The 23,408-nt window shown below is 42.0% G+C and overlaps 1 long non-coding RNA gene across 1 annotated transcript; it reads right to left on the reverse strand.

Annotated features, from left to right (window-relative positions):
- Positions 1 to 21,515: 21,515 nt before the first annotated feature.
- On the reverse strand, positions 21,516 to 23,164 carry LOC130106797 (uncharacterized). The gene is made up of 3 exons (XR_008809766.1): positions 22,747 to 23,164; positions 22,566 to 22,655; positions 21,516 to 21,571 (listed from the first exon to the last, which is right to left on the reverse strand). It is a non-coding gene; the product is annotated as an uncharacterized LOC130106797 (long non-coding RNA).
- Between the last annotated feature and the right edge of the window lie 244 nt (positions 23,165 to 23,408).

The raw sequence follows: 23,408 nt of genomic DNA on the forward strand, positions 1-23,408 counted from the left end.
ATCACACTATTCACATACAAAGAAAATAAAGAAGACATTCAGAGAGAGAGAAAAGACACGTGAGAAAAGAGAACAGTTTGCACTGCTCAATCTATATGCTATAACCTCGTTGGCAGAACAGTGATTGGTAAATTCCTTGAGACAGAAACCGACCCGCCATGCAGTGTAGGTTGTGAAATACTCAATTTAAAGGCAACTAAGTGTAGGCTACAGTGAAAAAGACGAGTTTTAAGTTTGGATTTAAAGGACTCTAACAGAGTCTGATTGTCTAATGGCAGCAGGCAGGTTGTTCCACAAGAACGGGGCCCGATAGGAAAAGGCCCTGCAGCAGCTGACTTCTTTTTAACTTTGGGTACACACAGGATTTTGAGAGTGGAGCGCTCGAGATGGAATGTACGGTTTAAGGAGATCAGACAGGTAGGATGGGGCCAGCCCATTTAGGATTTTATAAGTCAGCAGAAGCGCCTTGTATTCTGATCTAACATGGATAGGAAGCCAATGAAGGGAGGCAAGAATTGGTGTAAGTTATATAGTCAGATTTTCTAGCTTTATTTTCTAGGCAAAAAACAAACTTTAATAGGAATTAATGAGGCCCCGCCTCCAACGCTGCAGTTCTTTAAACAGGGAAACGATGTGATGACGATAACGTTGAAGTAAACAATGCTGTTCCCGTTAAAGAATCATCTTAACTTTTAAGAATGGCATTTTGTAACTTTCCCTGTGTTATTATGTTAATACGCATGTTGCTCAGTAAGTGTAACACGGCTGTTTAACTCGTGTGGTGGTCTGTTTGGCAGCAGACCAACGAGTCTAACGTTACGCTGGGTTTGTTGGAGGACATTGGTCTGTTTGACGTAACCGCAACAGACTGTAGACCTGAAGAATATGATAATAATGATAATAATAATAACAATATGGTGAACCATATTATGTATGCAGATGACCTTGTCATTCTTAATCCCTGTAGCGCTGGTCTCCAGCAGCTCCTTGATATATGTTGTGTGTATGGTGTGGAGCACGATATCAAATACAATGCTAGTAGGAGTGTTGTCATGATCTGCAGAACCAAAGAGGTCAATCATTTTAAATTGTCTGATAATAATCTTGGGGTCTGTAATAAGGTGAAATATCTTGGACAGTATATTACTGAACAAATGACAGTCGATGAAATTTATAGGCAATGCCGCATGATGTATTCACAAGCGAACACTCTGCCACGCAAGTTTGGTATATGTTCAGTTAGTGTGAAGATGTCTCTGTTCAGAGCATATTGTACAACACTCTATACTGCCCATCTGTGGTCAAACTTTAAAAAAAGCAAGCTTACAGAGGCTTCGAGTATAATGATGCTATGAGAATACTACTAAAAAGACCTGGATGGTGTAGTGCAAGTGAAATGTTTGTGGCTGCAGGAGTCAACACCTTTCAGGCTCTTCTAAGAAAGCTCATGTATAAATGCATTTGCTGGCTCAATGACTCTGATGATGTAATCATCAACAGTTTAACTAATATAAGATTCAGTGCCACACGCTACCAATCCCGGCAGTGGGACCACTGGTATAGCTGCCTTCTTATATGACACCTATTTGTTCCATTTATGTTATTTTATTGTGTTTACTCTTGTCTGGGGTTTGTCTTTTACCTATTTGTCTTTGTCTGTTATGGACCCTGAGTCTGCAATAAAGTTTTGAATTGAATAATAATGGATTCCATTTATATAGCGCTTTTCCCAAAGCGCTCCACATTTAGTCCATGGGCCAGACGATATTTCGGTACACTCAAGGTGGCAAAACTTACTTATAATTTTTGAAAGGATCCATGTCTGTAGATGATATTTTGGTATGATAACCATTCCTGAGTGGCAGCTGTATCACAGTTATCAGCTCATGAAGTTAACCACCCGCTAAACTAAATTGCATTTTAGACGCTGGTGCATATCCTGGTTTAGCCTCATGGTCAGGACATTTTTCAATGTTCTATAATATTGTCTTTGGTATCATTTTAAAGGGGACCTTCTTAGCTTTCATTCAAGCCCTGTTGTGGATATTTCTCACAAATATAGAGGTCACTTGAGCTCTTCAACCCGTCAATAACACACATCTTTCTGCAATTTTCGCCTAAACTATATACTTTCTTTTAGCCCTGTGGCATCTAGGAATATCAGGGACACAAAACACAAACACTGGAATACTCACAGGACTGTAAAGATTCAGGAAATGTATAATATACCCATACTATTTCATTGTGTGAGGTGATTGTGAGCCTTAAATGAGAACTAGACCAAAGCCAGTTAGGTCACAAACTGGTCTCTATACATTTGTTTAAATACACAATCAAAATACATGATAAAAAGGAATACCATAGTGAGGTAATGAACTATTTTAATATTTTAAACAACATTGACATTTACATATACTTAGTCAATGATACATGTAATCCCATATCATTAGTGGGTATATGTAATGGTAATGGGTAGGGTAATGGGTATATGTGAATATGGTTACATTATTGTTATCAAGCTCTGGGTAACCAAGTCCAGAATCAACATCCTGTGCATCAATAGACTACTACCACAGTAATACCATCAGAATCATCACACTGTCATTCATCAAACTGCTCGTTTCTCTCATCATCTGACTCCCCAAGTTCAAAGTCCAGTTCTGGACCATCCTGCTGTTTTTGGTTACTGCAGGTCTGTAACCTGCACATGTCTGTGCATGGAAGTCCATTTGACAGGCACATGCAGCTTGGCATTTTGCATGAATGCACAAACTTGCATGTTAGCATTTCCAAGACCACATCTGGTGCAGGTGGGGAGCGCATCCAGTAAATGGCCAGCTTGCCTTCATCGTCTGTCCATCCATACTCAGTAGGGCTTGGCACCACAGGGTTAGCCTGCAGACAGCACTTCCATATTGCTGCCTGATAGTTGGCTCGTTGAACATGCATAAAGAGACAGTCTCTACATGGTGGCAGCTGGCTGGACTCAACCTCTCCCCTTTTGGTGCAGAAGAGCTGGTAACGCAGTTTGTTCACCTCAGCAGTGCTGCTATTAGCAACATACATCCGACAGGTGAACTGCTCAATTTTCTGGAACAGCTCATCACTCACATTCCATGTCTGTCCCAGTTGACTAAAAGTCTCTTGGCAGGAAGTGTGCTTTCTCACTATCTTCAGGGCATTCAGCTTCCCTCGACCAGCGAATGCACTGACAGTGTCGCAGCCTGTGAAGGCATGTAAGCCAATTAGGCTGTCACAGATGCTGTCTCCAAGTGAACTTGCCAGTTTGGTGATGTCGACAAACCGTGTGCGGTTCTGAGTCCCACACTTCTGGTAGATGGGACAGGTGATGTCCTTCTGGAAGCCAAGACAAAGCACCATGACATCAGTGTCCTCAGCTGTGATGATAACTGACTTTGAGCCCGCATTTGCTGCATGCAATGCATGCAGGAGCAGACGGATGTCAGCTTCTTCATGTGTGGAGTGCAGTTCTGCTGCTTCCTCACACCCATCTTCTGTCAACTTGTAGCAGGTTTCCTCACAGGTCATGTACAACACCTTGCCATGCAGCATAGCTCTGTATCGTGGGAGTTTCCACTCTTCCACCAGAAACTTGATGAGACTGGTCTTGTTGGAGGAACTGCACAGAAATTTTCTCCACTGCTGGACGTGGTGTCCCCCTGCAAGATTCTTGTACTGGAGAGTGATGTCTCCACCCCGGTTCAGTCGTTCAGCATCTTTGATCGAAGTCTGGTGATAGACATCAAAAACAACATCAATCCTCCCACTCTGTGCTCCCTCATGGAGGACCTGGGTCAAGGCTGACTCTGCCACCTGTGCAAAGGTTTTGTTGTTGCCATTCATTTTTTGGACCAGGCTCATCCCATCAATGATGGAAGTAGATGGGATTGGGATGTCTTCTGCAGGAGATACATTCTTTTCAAGCTCTCTGGCAAGTGCAGCCTTGTTTGTTTTTCGTAAGGACCCATCAGCATTTGCCAGTGCCCATGGTAGTGGGCCCAATGGGTAGGCAAAGACATCCTTCAGATTCACCTTCCTGCTTTCAGCCACCAGGATCATGTGACTGAAAAGGTTTCTATCTGCCTTCAGAACCACATCCTGTGCTTTCTTTCCATGAGCTTCTTTTGTGCTGACATTGGAGAATGTTTTCAGACTTTGCTTGGTCATCTTGTCGTGGAATTTCACAGGTGGTGGGTCTGCATCTAACCTTGTTTGCTGGAATGCTTGGTAGGCCTCTTCTCCTTTCTCAAGAGCTCTCAAGAGATCTATGGTCACATCAGGTGGAGCCATGTTGCCAGTGGAGAGGCTAACCAAATCAATCTCATCAGGGGACATAGGATTGAGCCAGTTATTCTCCATAAGGTCCATGAGAGACTGGACATCTGCTTCATCTCTCTTGATCCTTGGACTCTGTAGATCTGGATGAGACCATTTGCACCTGCCTTGACCTGTCAGGTCTCTCAGCTGTCTGAGGTACACTACCGTTCAAAAGTTTGGGATCACCCAAACAATTTTGTGTTTTCCATGAAAAGTCACACTTATTCACCACCATATGTTGTGAAATGAATAGAAAATAGAGTCAAGACATTGACAAGGTTAGAAATAATGATTTGTATTTGAAATAAGATTTTTTTTACATCAAACTTTGCTTTCGTCAAAGAATCCTCCATTTGCAGCAATTACAGCATTGCAGACCTTTGGCATTCTAGCTGTTAATTTGTTGAGGTAATCTGGAGAAATTGCACCCCACGCTTCCAGAAGCAGCTCCCACAAGTTGGATTGGTTGGATGGGCACTTCTTTGAGCAGATTGAGTTTCTGGAGCATCACATTTGTGGGGTCAATTAAACGCTCAAAATGGCCAGAAAAAGAGAACTTTCATCTGAAACTCGACAGTCTATTCTTGTTCTTAGAAATGAAGGCTATTCCATGCGAGAAATTGCTAAGAAATTGAAGATTTCCTACACCGGTGTGTACTACTCCCTTCAGAGGACAGCACAAACAGGCTCTAACCAGAGTAGAAAAAGAAGTGGGAGGCCGCGTTGCACAACTGAGCAAGAAGATAAGTACATTAGAGTCTCTAGTTTGAGAAACAGACGCCTCACAGGTCCCCAACTGGCATCTTCATTAAATAGTACCTGTTAGAGCCTGTTTGTGCTGTCCTCTGAAGGGAGTAGTACACACCGGTGTAGGAAATCTTCAATTTCTTAGCAATTTCTCGCATGGAATAGCCTTCATTTCTAAGAACAAGAATAGACTGTCGAGTTTCAGATGAAAGTTCTCTTTTTCTGGCCATTTTGAGCGTTTAATTGACCCCACAAATGTGATGCTCCAGAAACTCAATCTGCTCAAAGAAGTGCCCATCCAACCAATCCAACTTGTGGGAGCTGCTTCTGGAAGCGTGGGGTGCAATTTCTCCAGATTACCTCAACAAATTAACAGCTAGAATGCCAAAGGTCTGCAATGCTGTAATTGCTGCAAATGGAGGATTCTTTAACGAAAGCAAAGTTTGATGTAAAAAAAATCTTATTTCAAATAAAAATCATTATTTCTAACCTTGTCAATGTCTTGACTCTATTTTCTATTCATTTCACAACATATGGTGGTGAATAAGTGTGACTTTTCATGGAAAACACGAAATTGTTTGGGTGATCCCAAACTTTTGAACGGTAGTGTACATGCTTCTATACTCAGCTGTGAGATAATATTTGGTCACAGCTCCTGGCTTCAAGCTGAATCCCTTTGTCCCTCCAGCTGTTTGGGTGTCTTTGTTCACCCTTTCTTCTATAGCTTGGTCAACAGGGATTCGGCCAAAGGGATTGGTGGAGCCCAGTTGGACTGAGAAGCCTCCTTCCATGAATTCTGTGTACACATCTGGGTGTGTGATGGGCAGCTCAGACATCTGGGTGTAGTAGTAGGGGAGGTAGCGTGCATAATTCATCCTGTCATAAGCAAAGCACCATGGGATCATTGCTCGAATGCTAGCCAAGTGTAGCATCCAGTCTCCCTCTCTGGATGCTCGGATGAGCCCCAACAAGATTTCAACCATGTCCAAATAGGACATCCAGAAGTTCGAGAGGCTGCCGTTTCCACCTCTAAGGAACTCACGGTAGACTTCAAATAGATCCATGATGCGTGTACAAGAGCTGTTCTCGAGGACCTCCTTCAAAGCATGTTGTGAGACTTCTTCCCCAAGGCTGTCAATGGTCTTCAGTGTCTCATTCAGGTGAACCATGTCATTCCTGTGAGTTTCTTCCAACCAGGACAGGAAACCATTCAAGGTCAGTCGCATGAGAGCCTCATACAGGAGCTTGTGTAGTCGACTGCCCTGTTGTACTTGCGGCCATCCATAACACCAGCAATTGAGCCTTCTGCAATCATGCCAGACTCAATGCAGAGGTCTTTGAGTCCAGCATCTTAGAAACGCTTTCCTATTATTGCCAGCAGTGTGCAGATGGTGTGGAATACCCCAAGCCTAACGATGATATCATGGAACTTGTCATGGTGTTTCCATGTGATCTCGACAGCCTTCGCATACAGGGCTTGGTCAAAGACACAGACAATCTTCCTCAGGCCTAAGCACTGCATGATGCTCAGTGACTGGTTAAGCACCTCGTTGACAGTAGACATTTGTGTCGCTGGAGCATTGATGGTAGGCAGATAGCCTATATTGTCGGGGATGACCGTCATCTCTCCTCGAGTCAGGATGTTGAAGCCTGTCCAGCTGCTGACTGACTGTTCTTCTTGTTGTGACATGCGTGCTAGGACCCAAATAAGGTTTTTCTCTCTGGCAAGCTTAGTATTGGCTGCAGTATCGGCATCTGACTTTTTGCTTTGTGGTGGCCCTACCCGTTGTCCAGCATTGTAAGTTGGTAACATTGGTGGGGGTCCATCAATGCTTCTCTTCTTTGTTTTGGGAACAGTGGGCATGGGTTGGACAGGAAGTGGGTTGACTGGCTTTGCTTGCACAGCAATCCCATTGACTCTGTGAGATGTTCCCTCACCACTGACAGTTTCTTCAAGACGGTCGATATTGTCCCAGGCTAAAGTTGTGAATATGCCAGGATGGATGTTAGCTGGAAGGGCAATGCCACTCCCTGATGATGAGAGTTTCTGGAGACACAGGGCAGTGTTGATCTCTTCCATCTGTGAATTGGACACACTGTGACCAAGTCGGTTGAGGATGTTTATCAACTCTACATTTCCTGTCAACGATTTGACACTGAATGGCAGAACAATGTGCTTGGAAGGCTTGGCATTTCCACATGTCACTGCATATACTATGTCATGGCCAAATGACTGCAGAAGGCACTGCACTCTCTGGGATGCATGATCAGGATCATTTGAGCCTGTGAGTAGAGAGTACAGGAAGATAATGAGCGACTCTGGAATGGTAGGACATTCTGCTTCTGGTTTGACTTCAGGCGGCCAGGTTTGAGGAACATCTTGACTTTTAATGTCTGCTCTCAATTTGATGGCTGCTTTGGCTATAACATCTTGTGCACTGACACTTTTCAGGGTCTGCAGCTCCCTTTTGAGAGACTGATTTTCTTTGGCAAGTTCCCTCATGGACAAGTTATCGGGATAGAGGAGGAATTTTCCTTTCTCATCAGGGAATATCTGCAAGGCTCCAGCAAACTCACTCTCCAGGTTTCGCCTTATGTGCTTCTTGGTTGATTCCTTGACTTGGGCAATGCCTTGGGAGTTCATTGAAGCTACCAGTCTAGAAGAGAGATCAGTCATTGTCATCACTTGAGGATTGCAAAAAGCTCTATCCTGATGAAGAGGAACAGCTCATTGTATGCCTTATTCACAGCAGCGTCATACTGGGCTGCAGCATCATCATCTTCATTGCTGGCAACCTCTCCTTTGGAAACCTCTTCTTTGGTGTAAAGTCTATAGCATGACCTGTGGTAGTGCCCTTCAGCTGCTACAAGGTCTCTACTCACAATGGCAAGGATTCTGCTGTCCCTTTTCTTTGTGGCTGCACTCCTGATCTTTCCGTCAGCTCGCAGTTCTCGACACTGCACCAGTACTTCTCTCGTATTCTGTCTCTTGGAATATTTGCTGTTTTTCTGACAAAATATGCACTCTGCATCATAAGTCCTAGATGTACTTGGAGCATGTCGAGCTACTCTCTTAGATTGTTTCTCTTCAGCGGAGACACAACTTTTCTTTTCTTTTGCAAGGAGGCCATCAAGAATTTGCTTCATAGTGAAGATACTGCGACACTTTCTGTGGTAGTAGATTGCTGGAATCTGTCCCTCAGGAATGTCTTTTGCCAGTTTCAAAACTGGTGCATGATTTCGTATCTGAGCTGCCCTGAGCAGAGTTCTCCATGAGTCGACACTTTGTAGTGAAACCAGCTTATCTGTATCATCAGAACAGTGGATAATGCACTCCACCCGTGGGCGCTTTGGTATTGGGTAAAAACTTGCTTGTTCACCAGTGGCCATATTCAGTCAGTTTTCACCTGCCACATACAAACAAATACATGTAACTTAGGTGTATGAACACTACTAAAACAAAGTTTACTTTGCTTCACCAGCGTCATATTACCATTATTTATCTTACATAGCCACAAATAGATACATTACCTAGTTGCTATGCAACAGCTGTATTTTGTCCACATGAGGCCGCTAAAATCAACACAAGATGAAAGTTCCTCGTAGCCACTTTAACTAATCATATTAACATATACATTAAAAGAACATGCTAACATTATGGGAAATTAGCTTACAATCTTCTCCAGAGTGAGACAAGAAGATAGATACCAGTTTCCTCTATATGTGTTTAGTAGAAAGCTATCTGGCTGCACGTTAGCCTAGCTTAGCACAATGAATGGAAGTACACAGTACTGGTTATCCTTGGCTGTTGGCCAACTAAGAACTGTCCCAGAGTTTAAGCTAGGCTAATCAGTACCAGGGGTGTTGAAATGCTATATTTGTAAAAATCTGGGCAAATACACAATCGTGAGAGGCACAGAAACAGGTTTCCTGAAAGAAAAATGAAATAGCTGCTCATTTGGAAAGGTTATCATGTATTATTTTACTTCTGTTAGTGTACCAAATAAAATGGCACCAGTGAAGTTGTGTCACCTTGGGTGATATCGATATCTGGTCTGACCCATGGACTAACTGGCTTTGGTCTAGTTAGTTTCTTAGTAATAATGCCCTTCTAATTTAAGGTTCACAATCACCTCACACAATGAAATAGTATGGGTATATTATACATTTCCTGAATCTTTACAGTCCTGTGAGTATTCCAGTTTTTGTGTTTTGTGTCCCTGATATTCCTAGATGCCACAGGGCTAAAAGAAAGTATATAGTTTAGGCGAACATTGCAGAAAGATGTGTGTTATTGACGGGTTGAAGAGCTCAAGTGACCTCTATATTTGTGAGAAATATCCACAACAGGGCTTGAATGAAAGCTAAGAAGGTCCCCTTTAAAATGATACCAAAGACAATATTATAGAACATTGAAAAATGTCCTGACCATGAGGCTAAACCAGGATATGCACCAGCGTCTAAAATGCAATTTACTTTAGGGGGTGGTTAACTTCATGAGCTGATAACTGTGATACAGCTGCCACTCAGGAATGGTTATCATACCAAAATATCATCTACAGACATGGATCCTTTCAAAAATTATAAGTAAGTTTTGCCACCTTGAGTGTACCGAAATAGGAAATTTTGGGCTCTGGCCCATGGACTAATTGAAGGGGGTAACTCACTTCAACCACCACCAACGTGTAGCACCCACATGGGTGACGCACGGCAGCCGTTTTGCGCCAGAACGCTCACAACACAGCCCCCCCCCCCACAACAGCGTCATCCGAAAGACGTCATCTCCTACAGCACCGTGTCCCCGTCGCTGCGCTGGGGATTTGATATTTGTTGTTTTTATTAGGACCAGAGGGAAGACTGCCCCCTACTGGCCCAGCAACACCAAACATGATACAAACGACGAGCTGTGGCGTCCCATGTGTAAAAAAAGGTATGTGTAAAAACAGATTGCTCAAACAATGAAACTGGCGTGCTCAATTCAAAAAGCCTAGTTATCTTTTAAGTGACATTTTTTACATAATGACACATTTTTGATAGATTTTCCGCTGTTTGACTTGATGTGCTGATGATCAAATCAATGTATACACATACTAATTTGAGGTACTGATACCAAATGATTTTGGGTAGGTGGATGGGTGAACTTTGCCAGTTTTTTTTTTAAGATCAGGGAAATTAAATATTTTGTAGACTTCAATCCCACATACGCTTAAGTCTTAAGAGAAGCTTTACTATTTGTGTATGGTATGAATTAAAATGCTGAGTGCCTCTACTTAACAATGTTTGATATTTGGCCATGTTTTATATCTTATTATGGATTTGACATATAAGGGGGAAGACCAAATGTTATTGTTTTTACAGTGTTGTTTGGCAATTTTTTTTCATTATTAATAATATGAAAATTTTTTTTATATATATATAGCCTATTCATCCGTCTGCATTATATATAATGTTACTAGACGCTGTGGAGCACTCGAGTAGTTATAATAATACTGCAAATAAAACATGAAATCATACTTGTAACATTTTATCATTTCACCACTGACTAATTTTACATAAAAAGATTTTCGCTTCAAATCTGCAAATTTTTAAAAGCTCTTATTCAGCACAATACCTTATTCTCTCATTGATATGTACTGAAAACGTTTGCAAGGCTACTAATTATTTTGGCCGGTAAAAAATATGCTTGGCCGGTAGATTTTTTCATCTACCAGTCCCCTTGGCCGGTAAGCCAAAAAGTTAATTTCAGACCCTGGACCCATCCTAAGGGCTCCAGAGGCCCCTTCAGAAGCACAAGTACAGATGAACCGCAACGCTAAGACAATCAGGGACTGTGACACACAGACTGACTTACCTGTTACCGACAGAGACCAACCTCCTGTCTCACCCACTGCCACTGCACCGGTGATTCCAGAGTATCTGAGACGCAGCAGCAGGACGGTGAAAACACCGGACAGATATGGGGAATATGTTTAGAATTAAACCTGGTTGCTCTGACAGTGGCAGAGTAAACCTCTGCATTTGTTAGCCTGGTTGTCCACCCAGTTCACATGGGAAATGATTGGTTTAATTTTTCATGCCGGTTCACTCAAGAAACAAGTGGTTAATCTGTTCGTATTGGCCTGATTAGAAATTGAAGGTGAAATGTAACATATATTCATTAACACCTGTGTTGGATAAAAGCAGAATGTGTTACTGAATTAGCTACGTTTAATTGTTTACAAGTTTGGTGATCAAGCTTCTGTGATTTAAGTGCATGTCTTGAAAGACTCAGAGAAAGGGAGGTGTGTTGTAATAGCGCTATTGTATAAGAGCGCAGAGCTCCTTGAAAAGTTGTGTGACGTTTCAAGTTAAGGAGTTCCAGTCGAGCAAGAAGTTAACGGTTTTTATTCAGTTTGAAGCTCCGTGTTGATGCACCGGATTAGTCAATAAATTCTCCACAGACAACGGATGTTTATGTGTGTTCGTAACACTAGTGTAATTTATTCTTTTGTACAACATCACAATAATAATAATAACAACAACAATAAAGTTTATATAGTGATTTTCTAATACTCAAAGTTGCTTTACAGTAAACGAGGGGAAACAAGACGACAGATAAACATCACACAGACATCCAGGGGTGGATGGGAAGGGGGGCTACGCGAAGGAGAAGCAGTCATTTAGCCGACGCTTTTATCAAAGCCACTTACAATAAGTGCATTTAACGTAGGAAATCAGCACAGTGTTGTCAATGGTGATGGCCAGGTCATTACATACCATATCATGGCCATATCATTACATTCACCTTATCTGTTTCTGAGCCTCTGCATGTGTCAATCCCTTTGTTCTTTACGTGGTGGATCGTGTGTAACTTTATTGCAATTTGATTCAAATTGCTGGCGTTTCAATTTCCGTAACCGCTATGTTATGTATGCTCGATTGTAATTTAAGGTTGATGCAATTTTTTTCTTGAATGCGGCTGAAAATATGACAGCACCCCCCCCCCTTTTCTCTCCTGATGCACCTATCTGCCTCTGAGCCTGTGTGTCCTTGCCCTCACCCATCCCCTTTGCTCTTTAAAGGTGGCCGCTTGTGTATAACAAAAACAAAAAACAAAAAAACAAAAACAAAAAAAATACATTAATGCTGAGACAGCTTTACATCTTTCATCTTTACATCTTAAAAGGATGAGAAATAAAGGTATTGTGATTATTGGCGGCAGCATTAGATAATAATGGTGTCTTGGTTTATTTTCATCCTCACAAACAGCATCTTGTGTTCCACTTCCCTCTCTGATCTTGACTTGTCCATCAGAACATCTGTTGATCAAGCAAAATAAAACATCTTAATTAATTTGTTTCTCTGACTATTTAACAATGGAGTTAATGAGAAAACAAAGACACGTTAAGTATAAACTTAGCAAAATAATTACTTCCTGAAAATGGACATTTATTTCGCGAATTGGGAAGATTTATTAGTCGTATATTGTTTCCCCCAGCCCACAACAGTGCAACACAAAGACAAAAACACATACAAACTACAAAAAAAAACTACACACATATATCCATATCCACACAACAACAAAAAAAGAAAAGAAAGAAAAATCACTGCACTCTGTGTACTATTTGTACTCAGAGTGTGATGGGTGTGATGCAGATGCAGGTGTACTTAGTACACAAGACAGGTTCTTTCAGTCTCACTTATGTCTGAAACAAAGATACTCACAAAACAAACTCTTTCCTGTTTCTATGACTTTGAACAATGGCTGTAAATGTGTGTATAATGACAGACAAATGTTTGTTTGTGCAAAACTCTTAACCTACTTTGTCCAAACAGTGCAGTTCATACCACTCTGTGAAAAATGGCCCGGCTCACAGTCTTCACAAACTGCATGGGTTTTCTTGGTTCCTATGACAGAGGAACGACAGGAGACTGACGTTTATTGCACAAGAACCCACACATCCACAACTTTTAAATAACATTAACATCATTCATTAGACTGGTAGTGTATGTCAATCACTTATAGCTTCATTGTGAAAATGGTGTAATTCTGACTTATTTTACCAGGTGTTTTGGTCCTCTGGCCAGGTGAACAGCGAGTATGGTTCACTGCAACGGTACACTCTGATTGAGATGTGTCCTGTGTGCAGTAGTATCCGTCTAAAACACCACAGACCATGTTGCTTGTTGAATTACACTCATGTTGGGTAAACAGACCCTGACCTACAGATCAGGCACAGGTTAACAATGTCTAAACATCAGCATTTATCATTCAAGTAACTAAACGCTGATGGTTTAATGGGGAATAAATTGGTGTTCAGCAAAGTTTAATCAACGTTAACAAAGTAAGAGCCCTGACACACCAGGCTGATGGTCGGCCAATGTCGGGCCATCTGTGAGCATCTGTGACCATAGTTTTTGCGGTGTGTCCCTCACCCTCGGCACTAGTCAGACCTTGTCGGCAGCTTTTCGGCCGAGGCTGTCGATGAGAGAGATCACTCTAATTGGCTGTTCAGCTTAGCGAATCAGCTGTAAGCTAGCGAATCAGGGCCGTCGGCTGTAGTCTTTGTGGTGTGTTCAAGTGCTACTTTTTGGCCCAGATGGCAGCCGACGTGAGGCGATGCAACAGTCAGCCTTCATCGCCGCTAGTCGGTTTGGTGTGTCTGGGCCCTAAGGCAACGATCTTTATGCATGCTCAATAATCCAGGTAAGAAAACCACATAAAGTTGAATCAGTTCATCTGGACACAATGTTTATTAAGACAGAAATGTTTCATCACCCATCTAAGTGACCTCTTCAGTCTCAACTGACTGCAGGTACCCCCACCCTTATAAACATTACAATGGCATAATGACTGAAAACAACTGGTTTCATAACGAAATTGCTGTAAGCATTAACTAAAGTTTCAATGGCCATGTGTACTATTCACAGAGGATTTTGGAATGTTTGCAATCACAGCACTGTAAAATGGCGACAGATGTGCTCTTAGCCCCCCCGATTCAGAGATGGTTGTTCCCTCTTCATATAGCGTGCAGGACCACTGGCCCTACACCCATCTGGTCACTCTTTCAAGGATGAGGATGTGCACCTCCTTGATAGGGAGGAATGTTGGTTTGAACGAGGAGTCAAAGAGCCCATCTATGTGAAGAGGGAACAACCATCCCAGAACCGAGGATGGGGGTGGGGGGAGGGTGGGGGGGGGCTAAGAGTACAAATGTCACCATCTTACAATGCTGTGATTGCAACCATTCCCAAATCCTCTGTGAATAGTACACATGGCCAATGTGTACTATTAAAAACAACCTTAAAAACACTGTGTTGCTTTTAAGGTTCGGGATACCTGCAGTCAGTTGAGACTGAAGAGGTCACTTCGAGTGATGAAACATTTCTCTCAATAAATGTTGTGTCCAGATGAACTGATTCAACCTTCTGTGATGAAAGTAAGGCAAGGCAAATTTATTTGTATAGCACATTTCAGCATCAAGGCAATTCAAAGTGCTTTACATAAAACATAAAAGGCATTAAGAAAAGCAACATAAGGCGATGAAAAGACATTTAAAAACAAATAAAAAGAGAGTAAAAGTTACAGCCCAGTGTAAGATGATAATCAAAAGCTTCAAATTGTATTCAATATAAGAAGTGGCAAACAGGAAAGTCTTCAGTCTTGATTTAAAAGAACACAGTTGCAGACCTGCAGTTTTCTGGGAGTTTGCGCCAGATAGGTGTTGCATAAAAACTGAAAGCTGCCTCTCCATGTTTAGTTTTGACTTTGGGGACAGAAAGCAGAGTTGTCCCAGATGATCTGAGAGGTCTGGATGGTTCACAGTGCAGCAGAAGATCAGACACATATTTTGGCCCTCAACCATTCAGTGCTTTATAAACTAAGAGCAGAGTTTTAACAGATAAAATTATCCACTCAATAACTACTGATGATGGCAGATCCCTGATTGGCCCATTGTAGATCAACGTAGAATTTAAAAAGCTTTAAAAACACTGTAAAGATCAGCTCACAACACCACTAATATTGCAGCCGGGCAATTTCCCGATGGTTTACTCCTTCATCAGATTAATCCAGAAGATAAAGACCGGCTGGATGCTGAAGTAACTGAGGGCGAGGTTCTCCTGGCCATAAAAGTCATTGCAGAATAATAAGGCCCTGGGGCCAGATGGCTTCCCAATCGATTCTTTTAAAACATTTCAGATAAACTGTTGTCTCCTCTAACAAGTATGATTAAAGAAGCTTTGGACAATCAAACTTTACCAGGCACTCTAGAATCAGCAACTATAACACTACTACCAAAACCTGATAAGGATTGACAGAGGTGTTACTCCTACAGGCCTCTAAACCTGTTGAATGCCGACTATAATGTTTTTTCCAAGTTAATAGCTACCAGATTAGAAGACATTATGTCGAATATAATTCATCCTGACCAAACAGGATTTATTAAGAATAGACAAGGGTCAGACAATGTCCGCCAGTTATTTCATATCGTAGACTATGCAAAGAAGAAAAGGGAACCCGTGCTGATAATATCAATGGATGCCGAGAAGGCATTTGACAGGATCAAGCTGAACATTACGTTTGAAACGCTAGAAGCCATGACTTTCGGGGAGAGATTCATTCAATATACTAAAACACTTTTTAGTGCCCCCAAGGCTCAAATCTTAACTAATGGGGTCCTGTCAGATGCTTTCTAACTCTTTAGAGGGGTGCGACAGGGCTGTTGCATCTCGCCATTGTTATTTTCGATCTCCATCAAACCACTCGCTATCACCATTCGAGCCAATACAGCCATCTCTGGTATCAAATTTGGTACTAAACCCCGCTCTCCAAATCACCCTGGTGTAAAGTGTGTTCCCCTCAAATGTGATTTTTTTAAATTTAAAAACACTGTTTATTGTCATACCTGCTTCATATTCTCACATTCATACTGCACACATTTCACAAACTCTCCCCATGCTCCCAGCACCTCCTTGTAAAACTCAGATAATCCACTCAACATACCATTCTTCATTAGCATATACACTCCACTCTCCCCACACCCACCATACTCATAAATTGCCTTGATGCTATCAACAGGGCGTTTGTGGAAAGGAGTAGAGAGCAACTTAAAGTTGTATTAGACCTTGTTTTATTCTGTGCAAAACAAGACATCCTCTAACTATAACCCAGAAGTAAAACAGCGACTGGAGGAATTAACTAGAAACAGGAAACTTACGAGCCCCGACATCCAGAATGAGATACTGGAAGTCGCACCATCACTACTTATCCACAAAATAAAGATGGATTTGCATGACGAGACAGACACATACTATGCAATTCTGGCAGATGAGTGTAACGACTTACCAAAACGAGAGAGCACATGGCAGTCTGTATCAGATATATACACAAAGGCATGTTGAAGGAAAGGGCTCTGGGTTTTGTGGAGACTGGGGATATGAACACATGCTATATCAGTAAAGATGCTGCAAGTACTGGAGCCGTTGCAACTGGACCCTGTGTTGTGCGTTGGATTTGATTTCAATGGCACATCTGGTTTGGTCCGGCAACAAAGAAGGGGTACATCAGATTTAAAAGAAAACGTTTCCCCACGCCTTGTATGTGCATTAGAATTCCCATCTCCCAAACCTCATCCTGTGCACAGCATCACAGGTGTCCCCGGAATTTCCACATTTTTCGATATCATTAACAACCTGCATAGTTTCATGACAGGGCCACATAGACATGCTAGATTTATGGAAATCCAACAACAGATGTGACCAGGGAAACAAACTTTGGAACTAGACAGATCCTGCGATGTCCGATGGAGCTCGGCCGAGCTCGACACTTTTTGGTCCAATTTTGGAGACCTTTGCTGAATTCTCTGAAAGCTCCAGCTACACAAAACCTGAAGCTGGCTCTACTTAAGCAAATGCAAACGAAAAAAAATGTGTGCTTCTACTTATCATTTTCAACAAGTTGTTTGAAAGCAGTGATTGCAATCTTCCACTGTATCAGTTACAGATTGTAGTGACCTAATCAAGTGTCTTAAGGAGAGCTGCAATACATTCAGGAATACAGAATATGACTTTGATAAAATAATGACACTGACAGATGATCTGATGAAGAAACAGGACATTCTGAGCTGGGACGTCACTAGGTCTCCAAAGAGGAAGTTGCCAGCTAAGTTGGGTCATATAGTCCAGAGGCTTAGCACACTTTTTTAGGCGAATCACTACGGAGTGGACAAAAGCGCCAAACTTTGTACGAGGCTTCCTTAGGACCAACTAAAGGATTTTAGCCTAGGAGCCCCACACAGATATTTGAAATATCCATACAAAACACAAAAGTTGTTTTTTATATAAAAAAATATTTTTCTTGAGTCATAAAAAGAACATCGGTGGTAAATTGTTCTTTTTTTGTCCACCTAAGAAGATGAATCTGATTTTAATTTGTCCACTGACTATCAAACTTCCCAAATGATGTGTAAAATAGAGTACCAAGACATCTGGTACCTGTACACCCTCCATAAAGTCCTGCATAGTATAGGCGGAATTTTAAAAAAAAGAAGAAAAAGTATCCTATGTTTATGTAAAGAGTTCTCTCTCTCCTCATTTTGGTTTGAGATTTAAGCATGAAGTTGTTCACTTTCACAACTACTGTGTCACTATACATTTACAACAACAGATGGCGCTAAATAAAATAAGCCTAACTGTAAAAATGAGTTTTTCCCTGATGCCAGAACTCAGAACCCAGAACATGAGCATGCATGCTCCCCGCATGCAGTAGAGCCTCACGCAGAGCTGCAATCAAACAAGTGTACATAATTCGGGTAAATAACATACTAGTAATTCATTAACAATGAGCTTTATGTAGCTAAACAGAGCATAGGGAAAGTTGATCAGCTAGGCTACTTACATTAGACAGCTAATGTTAGCACAGAGGTCTGTTTTTTTGCAGCTAGCAACTAGCCAGGTTAATGTTAACTCGCTAGCTAGATAATGTTAGCTAGTATAATCTAGAATACAATTAATTGTTGGACACCCACCAAAAAAGTCATTTAATATAGCTCTGATATGATATATAAGGACTGTACATGTGCCATGATTGCATTATCTTGGTTAATTTGTTCCATTATTTGTGTGACAGTCTGCGAGGCCTCAAGATGAAAGTGAACTTAGCCAGAAAGTCGGGAACTCAGAGTGCTCATAATGCAGTAGAGCCTCACAGAGAGCTGCAACCCAACAGGTGTACATAATTCAGGTAAATAACACAATAGTAATTCATTAACAATGAGACATTTGTTGCTAAACAGAGTGAAAGCTAAGTGGATTGCATTTTCTTGATTAATTTGTTCCATTTTGGTGTGTGACAGTTTGTGAGCCAAGGAACTGAACTGGGATCGCTGTATCATTTGCCAGAAGGACACTGCTGAACCCTTGAGCTGTCCCTTGAGAGGCCCTGGGACAAGTGATGATAATAAAATAAATGCCTACAGTTCATTTCTGACTAATGTAGAGCAATTCCGTGCCATTGATGCTCTTCCAACTGAACTCTATTTTGGGGATGGTCAAACTGCAAGCATTTTGCATCACATTCTGCTTCATGGCACAAATCTTGTCACCTGAAATTCAACAATTTTAAGCTGGCAAAACAGAAGAGACTGCACAATCCTGATGACTCTGAAGGGAAAAAGCATATTAAGTGCCAAAGACTAGAAATTCAAAAATGCTTCTTCTGTGAGAGTGGCACAGATCAAGGTGCTCTCCATGAAGTGTCAACATTTGATGCTGGTAAGAAGATCCGAACCATGATCACTGAACTAAATGACACTAAGCTTATGACTAGGATAGTTGGAGGAGATTTAATGGCAATGGAGGCAAAATACTATTTGCCATGCCTGACCAAATTTAGAAATCGCCACCAAAGTCTCACTCGGAAGTCGTCTCCAGAAAACACTGATGAAAAAATGAATGAGTCTCGAGCTTTCATAGAACTGATCAACTACATTGAGAAATCTGTGGACTCTGGAGTTCTTCTCTTCAAGATGTCTGAGATCCATTCTCTGTATGTGAGTCGCCTTGAGGAGCTGGGGATCAAGAAACTAGTCAACAAGACCAGGCTCAAGGATCATTTACTTGAACACTTGCCAGAGGCACGAGCACAGTGTGATGGGAAGAACACACTTCTCATTTTCAAGGAAGGAATAAAAATATGTTAAAGGAAGCTCTAAACAAGCGTAATTTTGATGAAGATGCTCTTATTCTGGCAAAAGCAGCAAAGATTATCAGAAACGACATAATCAACCATTCAGGCTTCAAATTTAATGGCTCCTTCCCCGAAAAATGTCAGGAAAACGCACTACCTTCAGGTCTCAAGTCTCTTGTCTCCATGGTGCTGAATGGTTCCAACATAAAACATCAAGACAAATGTGACTCTCAGGCTTGCCTCACCATTGGACAGTGCATCGTGTACCATACAAAGAAAAGGGCATCTTCCACGGCAGTGAAGACCAGACACACTCTGGAATGTGAACTGCCACTATTCGAGTGAGCCCACTATTCGAGTGAGCACATTCGATACCTATGCAGATGAGGTTTTCATCCCTTACCTGCAGAAGCAGCTGCAGGATACCAAGTGATTGGATGTTGTATGGGACACATACATCTCAGACAGTTTGAAAGAGTCCACCCGTGAAAAGAGAGGACAAGGTGTTCGCAGGAAAGTGTCGGGCCCAACCAAGCTCCCAGGCAATTGGATGGATTTTCTTCGTGACCCAATCAACAAGAAGGAGATGTTTGACTTTTTGACATCCAGGATTGAAGAGTTCAGCTGGCCACCAACCAAAGCTTTGCATGTCACATCAGGGCAAGCTGTGTCATCTTTCGTTCCAGTAGCATGAACTGTTGCAATCATGAGGAGGAAGACACCAGGATTGTGGTTCATGTACAACATGCACTGGAGCAAGGAGCAACAACTGTTCTCGTGCGTACTGTGGACACTGATGTTATAGTGATCCTTGCAGGCGTCTTCCATGATTTTGGTGCTTCAACCCTTGACTGACATCTGGGTGGCTTTTGGCATGGGCAAAAAAATACCAATTTTACCACATCAACGACATCTGCAAAAGCCTGGGGGAGCCCAAATCTCGAGCTCTGCCTATGTTTCATGCGTATTCAGATTGTGACACAACATCTGCATTCAATGGAAAAGGTAAGAAGTCAGCTTGGCGGTCCTGGCAAGCCTATGATGATGCAACAGAAACGTTTGTCTATCTGGCAAAGCATCCCTTCCAGCAACTAGATGTTGACTGAGAGCAGTTCCAGAAGCTTGAAAGACTGACTGTAATCCTATATGACAAATCCAGTCCTTTGAGCTCCATCAACCATAAAAGAAAGGAACTCTTCTGTCAAGAGAATTGGTCAATGGAGAAACTACCCCCACTCAAGATGCCCTACTGCAGCATATGAAACGGGCAGTGTATCAAGCAGGAATCTGAGCAACCAGCACACAACCCCAGCAAGTGATTCCCTCTCCACAGGACTACGGATGAACCAAGGAATCGGGGTCATGGGTGCCAGTTTGGTTGACCATTCCAGAGGTCTCCAGAGCATGCAGAGAGCTGATCAAATGCTCTTGTAAAGGGGACTGTAGCACCTGCAAATGCAGCAATGCAAATTTGGACTGTTCACCACTTTGTAAATGCAACTGTAACAAATAGACACCAAGTACAGTAACGCACAACACTACACCAAGTTTTCACATTATGATGCATGTTTGTTTGAATTTATCATTGCATTAAAGGTATTATTGGTTATACTTCATGTTCTGGGTCTTTAATAATGTTAAAGAAGTCAACTTTATCAGATTTAGATGTAATTTGGTCATTTTATGATGCATATAGGCTGGATTTTACTAGGCGAATTTTCACATATTTCATGATATTGATAGTCTTGCAATTTACTATTTTAAATAGATATTTGCCGGGGGCTCCTAGGCTAAAATTCAATAACTGACCCTAAGGAAACATCATGCAAAAAATTGCGCTTTTGTCCGCTCCGTAACGATCATGTCACCAAGCACTGGACTAATATGCAGGTTGAATCCACCGTGGGCAAAGCATCACGTGTAAAGGACAACTCAGACCTGAAAAATATATGGAACGATATACTAGACAGGCACATCATGGAACTGAATACTTGTTGTAAGACGGACTTGTACGGGTTTATGAGAGCCGCTGCTGCTTGCTTGCCTCGGTCAAACACCTTTGGTGACAAGGCATTAATACAGCCCGCCAGCACACACTCTTCTGTAGGAAGTAGGAAGACATGGAAAACCAAAGAGCAAAGCAGAGAGTAAGGGTACAAGTGTTTGCACTGAAGTGTAGGCCTTTTTTATTACCTGGATCACAGCTTTTACACGTGTCACACGTTGTCATACCATTGGCTTTGTTCATGAAGGTACCCACTCCACAGGGTGTACACGTCCCGAATAACTAGTCGGTGCAGTGTCCTCTGACAACAGAGCCTGTTTGATACATCACACTACACTTAACACAGTGTAATTATCAGGTATATAATAAAAAAAATTAAATTAAATCTCCGTGTGTGTGAATTTAAGGAGAACGTCTGTACATTGTATTTGTCATTTTCCATTTCTATTTCAGAGAAAAACTCAACCCTTGTCATCAGTGACACTAAAAATTTAAACTGGGGTAGCCTAAGAGGGTCAATTTCTTTTTTTCACGGGGAGGGGGGGTCACATTATTCAAAATATTTGGAATATATTCCTAATAATAAAATTATAGCTTATGTGGTGGTGTAGTCAAGAGAACGAAGAGACTAAATTTGTCAAATTCATGTAAATGAGCATTTTGGATGTAACAGAATAGGAACTCTGATTCAAGTCGTTTTTGATCTCCTTCGTTACTGTACTGTACTTACATTAAATCACACAGCTCTGTGAAAAAAAGAAACAAGCTCAGGTCGTGTAACTGCACGTCTCCAGTAAAACTGAAAGCTGAGCGCGTCAATGCCTGTCACGTGACCACACGACTTCCGCTTATACAGCGTATCTTATTTATTTGTTGAAATTTTTATTTTTAATGATATATTGCCGGGAGGGCCTCGGATCAGTCCTTAAATAACTAGTGATATTTACAGACAAGCCAATAACTGTCAAGTGTCACCATAATACACCATCATCATCATCTACGGTTGGTAACTCCTTGAAATGGAAATAAGGAGCATGGGATAGAGACGAGGGTTGGATGGACAGGGCGGCACGCGGGCATAACAAATATAATGTCCCTTACACTATGCGCGCACACACACACACATATATATATATATATGATTCCTTATTTTAAGGAACGGTCAGCAGCCCTGTCAGTACTTGGTGTATTGTTCCACAATACTGTAACGCGGTGGTTACATCTGGCTTACTACGAGACGCTGTCACACGCTCGAGCTACTTTTGAGAAACTTTCAGGGAACTTTACCGGGTCTGTTTTTACACGTACCTTTTTTACACATAGGGCAGCACAGCCCGTCGCTTGTTTCATATTCTCCCGGTCTACAGTCTGTTGCGCTGACAGCAAACACACAATGCCCTGCAACAAACCCAGCGTAACGTTAGACTCTCTGGTCTGCTGTAAAACAGACCTCCTCCCCACACCAGTTAAACAGCCGTGTTACACTTACCGATCAGCATGTGTATAAACAGAACATCACAGGGAAAGTTACAAAAAGTCATCTTCAAAAGTTAAAACCATGCTGACACTTCCGTTTATCACCATGTTCGACGAAACGAAGTGTGCTGTAGTCTTCTTCTTCTAGTTCTCCTCTGTCATCGTCTATTTACAAGCGCATCGACCCACCCTTTATCCAAACCGCTTACCGGCGCATACAACATCAAAACCCGTGAAAAATTGTTGAGTAGAGGCATTCAGCTTTTTAATTCCTACCACCGTACACAAGTAGTAAAGCTTCTCTTAGGACTTCAGCGTCTGTGTGTGTTTCAAGTCTACAAACACTTTTAATTTCCCTGATCTAAAAAAAAAACAAAAAACAAAACAACAATGGCATAGTTCACCCATCCACCTACTCAAAATCATTTGATATTAGTACATTGTGGCGGACACTAGGGGCTATGCCTCTCACCCAGCAGGACTGTGAGCTGGGGGCGTGGTTTACGTTCCCGGACTCGCCGGTGCAGGGTTGTTCCTGCTGCAGCGCCACAACATCACATTAATATACTGTAACGTGCATGGATAAGAAGACACGCTGGCCGCTATCTCGCGGGTCTGACCTTTTAGTCTAACGGTTAGCGATGCCTCCTGCGATGCGGGCGATACGGGTTCGCG

Source organism: Lampris incognitus, chromosome 2, assembly GCF_029633865.1.
Source record: "Lampris incognitus isolate fLamInc1 chromosome 2, fLamInc1.hap2, whole genome shotgun sequence".
NCBI classification, from domain to species: domain Eukaryota; kingdom Metazoa; phylum Chordata; class Actinopteri; order Lampriformes; family Lampridae; genus Lampris; species Lampris incognitus.